Source organism: Diabrotica undecimpunctata, unplaced genomic scaffold (genome assembly GCF_040954645.1).
Source record: "Diabrotica undecimpunctata isolate CICGRU unplaced genomic scaffold, icDiaUnde3 ctg00000572.1, whole genome shotgun sequence".
NCBI classification, from domain to species: Eukaryota; Metazoa; Arthropoda; class Insecta; order Coleoptera; family Chrysomelidae; genus Diabrotica; species Diabrotica undecimpunctata.
In genome coordinates this window covers 2,650,112-2,655,873 of record NW_027311887.1, presented here as the reverse complement: position 1 = coordinate 2,655,873, position 5,762 = coordinate 2,650,112, and positions in this window count along the sequence as shown.

Here is a 5,762-nt window from a genome sequence, read left to right as displayed (position 1 = left end):
ACAGGCAGGTCCTTCTTGCCTGGGCCGTATTCTTATCTCTGCAAGCCAAACGGACACACACACACAAATAAACACACATACTCACACACGCAAAAACACACGCAAACACACAAAGACACATACACTCTTCACCTCTCGATTCCTACCCATTATTCTCCTATTAAGACAGGCAGGGACTTCTTGCCACGGCCGTGTTATTATCTCTACGAGCCGACCGGACACACACACACTGACACACACACACATTCACACACACACTCACACACGTACGCACACACGCACACACACATACACTCTTCACCTCTCGACTCCTACCCATTATTCTCCTCTTACGACAGGCAGGGACTTCTTGCCACGGCCGTGTTCTTATCTCTGCAAGCCGAACGGACTCACACACACGCACACACACACGCACACGCACACGCACACGCACACACTCTTCACCTCTCGACTCCTACCCATTATTCTCCTCTTACGACAGGCAGGGACTTCTTGCCACGTCCGTGTTCATATCTCTGCAAGCGGAACGGACACACACACACACACTCACACACACATGCACACACGCACGCACACACGCACACACGCACACACACATACACTCACACACACAAACACGCACATACGCACACACACATACATTCTTCACCTCTCGACTCCTACCTATTAGTCGTCTCTCACGACAGGCAGGGTCTTCTTGCCTCGGCCGTGTTCTTATCTCTGCAAGCCGAACGGACACACACACACTCACACACACACACACACACACATACACTCTTAACCTCCCGACTTCTACCCATTAGTCGCCTCTTACGACATTCAGGGACTTCTTGCCACGGACGTATTCTTATCTCTGCAAGCCGAACGGACACACACATACACACACACTCACACACACACGCACACATGCACCCACGCACACACACACACGCACACACGCACACACACACAAATACACTCTTCACCTCTCGACTCCTACCCATTAGTCGCATCTTACGACAGGCATAAACTTATTGCCTCGGCCGTATTCTAATCTCTGCGAGCCGAACGGACACATACACACACATTCACACACACACTCACACACGTACGCACACACGCACACACACACATACACTCTTCACCTCTCGACTCCTACCCATTATTCTCCTATTACGACAGGCAGGGTCTTCTTGCCTCGGCCGTGTTCTTATCTCTGCAAGCCGAACGGACACACACATACTCACACACACACACACACATACACTCTTAACCTCTCGACTCCTACCCATTAGTCGCCTCTTACGACATTCAGGGACTTCTTGCCACGGACGTATTCTTATCTCTGCAAGCCGAACGGACACACACACATACTCACACACGCACACACACACGCACACACGTACACACACACATACACTCTTCACCTCTCGACTCCTACCCATTAGTCGCCCTTTACGACAGGCAGGGCCTTCTTGCCACGGCCATGTTCTTATCTCTGCGAGCCGAAAGGACATACACACACACTCACACACACACGCACGCTCACACGCACACACACACGCACACACGCACACACGCACATACACTTTTCACCACTCGCCTCCTACTTATTAGTCGCCCACTCTTCACCTCTCGACTCCTACCCATTAGTCGCCCCGTACGATTTGCATCGCCTTCTTGCCACGGCTGTTTACTTATCTCTGCGAGCCGAAGGGACACACACACATACACACACACACTCACAAACACACACACACACGCACGCACACACGCACACACACATACACTCACACACACACAAACACGCACACACGCACACACACATACATTCTTCACCTCTCGACTCCTACCTATGAGTCGCCTCTTACGACAGGCAGGGCCTTCTTGCCTTGGCCGTGTTCTTATCACTGCAAGCCGAACGGACACACACACCTACTCACACACGCACACACACACGCACACACGCACACACACATTCACTCTTCACCTCTCGACTCCTACCTATTAGTCGCATCTTACGATAGGCAGGGCCTTCTTGCCTCGGTCGTGTTCTTATTTCTGCAAGCCGAACTAACACACACACATACTCACACACACATGCACACACGCACGCACACACGCACACACGCACATGGGTAGGAGTCGAGAGGTGAAGAGTGTGTGCGTGTGCGTGTGCGTGTGTGTGTGCGTGTGTGTGAGTCCGTTCGGCTTGCAGAGATAAGAACACGGCCGTGGCAAGAAGTCCCTGCCTGTCGTAAGAGGAGAATAATGGGTAGGAGTCGAGAGGTGAAGAGTGTATGTGTGTGTGCGTGTGTGCGTACGTGTGTGAGTGTGTGTGTGAATGTGTGTGTGTGTCAGTGTGTGTGTGTCCGGTCGGCTCGCAGAGATAATAACACGGCCGTGGCAAGAAGTCCCTGCCTGTCTTAATAGGAGAATAATGGGTAGGAATCGAGAGGTGAAGAGTGTATGTGTCTTTGTGTGTTTGCGTGTGTTTTTGCGTGTGTGAGTATGTGTGTTTATTTGTGTGTGTGTGTCCGTTTGGCTTGCAGAGATAAGAATACGGCCCAGGCAAGAAGGACCTGCCTGTCGTAAGAGGCGACTAATGGGTAGGAGTCAAGAGGTGGAGAGTGTGTGTGTATGCGTGTGTGTGTGTGTCCGTTAGGCTTGCAGAGATAAGAACACGGCCGTGGCAAGAAGTCCCTGCCTGTCGTAATAGGAGAATAATGGGTAGGAGTCGAGAGGTGAAGAGTGTATGTGTGTGTGTGCGTGTGTGCGTACGTGTGTGAGTGTGTGTGTGAATGTGTGTGTGTGTCAGTGTGTGTGTGTCTGTTCGGCTCGCAGAGATTAGAATACGGCCGAGGCAATAAGTCCATGCCTGTCGTAAGATGCGACTAATGGGTAGGAGTCGAGGGGTTAAGAGTGTATTTGTGTGTGTGTGCGTGTGTGCGTGTGTGTGTGCGTAGGTGCGTGTGTGTGTGTACGTATGTGTGTGTCCGTTCGGCTCGCAGAGATAAGAACACGGCCGTGGCAAGAAGTCCCTGCCTGTCGTAAGAGGCGACTAATGAATAGGAGTCGAGAGGTGAAGAGTGTATGTGTCTTTGTGTGTGTGCGTGTATTTGTGCGTGTGTGAGTATATGTCTGTATTTGTGTGTGTGTCCGTTTGGCTTGCAGAGATAAGAATACGGCCGAGGCAAGAAGGCCCTCTCTCTTGTAAGGGGCGACTAATAGGTAGGAGTCGAAAGGTGAATAGTGTATGTGTGTGTGTGTGCGTGTGTGGGTATGTGTGTGTTTGGGCGTGTGTAAGTGTGTGTGTGTATGTATGTGTGTGTCCATTCGGCTCGCAGAGATTAGAATACGGCCGAGGCAATAAGGTCATGCCTGTCTTAAGAGGCGACTAATGGATAGGAGTCGAAAGGTGGAGAGTGTATATGTGTGTGTGCGCGTGTGTGCGTGCGTGTGTGTGCGTGTTCTTGTATGTGTGTGTGTGAGTGGGTGTGTGTCCGGTCGGCTCGCAGAGATAAAAACATGGCCGTGGCAGGAAGGCCCTGCCTATCGTAAGAGGCGACTAATAGGTAGGAGTCGAGGGTGAAGAGTGTATGTGTGTGTGTGTGTGTGCGTGTGTGCGTGTGCGTGTGTGCGTTCGTCTTGCAGAGATAAGAACACGACCGTGGCAAGAAGTCCCTGCCTTTCGAAAGACAAGAATAGTGGGTAGGAGTCGAGAGGAGAAAGAGTGTATATGTGTGTGTGCGCGTGTGTGCGTTCGTGTGTGTGTGTTCTTGTATGTGTGTGTGTGAGTGTGTGTGTGTCCGGTCGGCTCGCAGAGATAAGAACATGGCCGTGGCAGGAAGGCCCTGCCTGTCGTAAGAGGCGACTAATGGGTAGGAGTCGAGAGGTAAAGAGTGTATGTGTGTGTGTGCGTGTGTGCGTGTGTGTGTGCGTGTGTGAGTGTGTGTGTATGTGTGTGTGTCCGTCTGGCTTGCAGAGGTAAGAATACGGCAAAGGCAAGAAGACCCTACCAGTTGTAAGGGGCGACTAATAGGTAGGAGTCGAGAGGTGAAGAGTGTATGTGTGTGTGTGCGTGTGTGCGTGTGTGTGTGCGTGTGTGAGTATGTGTGTGTGTCCGTTCGGCTTGCAGAGATAAGAACACGGCCGTGGCAAGAAGTCCCTGCCTGTCGTAAGAGGAGAATAATGGGTAGGAGTCGAGAGGTGAAGAGTGTATGTGTGTGTGTGTGTGCGTGTGTGCGTGTGTGGGCGTGTGTGAGTGTGTGTGTATGTGTGTGTCCGTTTGGCTTGCAGAGATAAGAATACGGCCGAGGCCAGAAGGCCCTGCCTCTTGTAAGGGTCGACTAATAAGTAGGAGTCGAGAGGTGAAGAGTGTATGTGTGTGTGTGCGTGTGTGCGTGTGTGTGTGCGTGTGTGTGTGCGTGTGTGAGTATGTGTGTGTTAGTTTGGCTTGCAGAGATGAGAACACGACCGCGGCAAGAAGGCCCTGCTTATCGTAAGAGGCGACTAAAAGGTAGGAGTCGAGAGGTGAAGAGTGTATGTGTGTGTGCGTGTGTGCGTGTGTGTGTGTTTGTGCGTGTGTGAGTGTGTGTGTATGAGTGTGTGTGTCCGTTCGGCTTGCAGAGATATGAATACGGCCGGGGCAAAAAGGCCCTGCCTCTCGTAAGAGGCGACCAAAAGGGAGGAGTCGAGAGGTGAATAGTGTATGTGTGTGTGTGTGACTGTGTGTTTTTGTCCGCTCGGCTCGCAGAGATAAGATTACGGCCGTGGCAAGAAGGCCCTGCCTGTCTTAAGAGGCGGCTAATGGATAGGTGTCGAGAGGTGGAGAGTGTGTGCGTGTGCCTGTGTGCGTGTATTTGTGTGTGCGTCTGTGTGTGTGCGTGTGTGTGTGTGTGTGTGTCCGTTCGGCTTACAGAGATAAGAACACGGTTGAGGCAAGAAGGCCCTGCCTGTCGTAAGAGGCGACTAATAGGTAGGAGTCGAGAGGTGAAGAATATATGTGTGTGTGCGTGTGTGCGTGTGTGTGTGTGTGTATGTGTGTGTGCGTGTGTGCGTGCGTGTGTGCGTGTGCGTGTGCGTGTGTGCGTGCGTGTGTGCGTGTGTGTGTGTGTTTGTGAGTGTGTGTGTGTGTTTGTATGTGTGTGTGTGTGTCCTTCGGCTCGCAGAGATACGAACACAACCAAGGCAAGAAGGCCCTGCCTGTCGTAAGAGGCGACTAATGGTTAGGAGTCAAGAGGTAAGTAGTGTATGTGTGTGTGTGTGCGTGTGTGTATGTGCGTGTGTGACTGTGTGTGTGTGTGTCCTTCGGCTCGCAGAGAAAAGAATACGGCCGTGGCAAGAAGGCCCTGCCTGTCGTAAGAGGCGACTAATGAGTAGGAGTCGAGAGGTGAAGAGTTTATATGTGTGTGTGTGCGTGTGTGTGTGCGTGTGTGTGTGCGTGAGTGTGTGTGTGTATGTGTGTGTGTTCGTGTGTGCGTGCGTGTGTGTGTGTGAGAGTATGTGTGTGTGTATGTGTATGTGTGTGTGTGTATGTCCCTTCGGCTCGCAGAGATAAGAACACGGCCGTGGCAAGAAGGCCCTGCCTGTCGTAAGAGGCGACTAATGAGTAGGAGTCGCGAGATGGAGAGTGTATGTATGTGCGTGTGTGCGTGTGTGTGTGCGTGTATGTGTGTATGTGTGTGTGTCCTTCGGCTCGCAGAGATAAGATTACAGCCGTGGCAAGAAGGCCATGCTTATCGTAAGAGGCGACTAATAGGTAGGAGTCGAGAGGTGAAGAG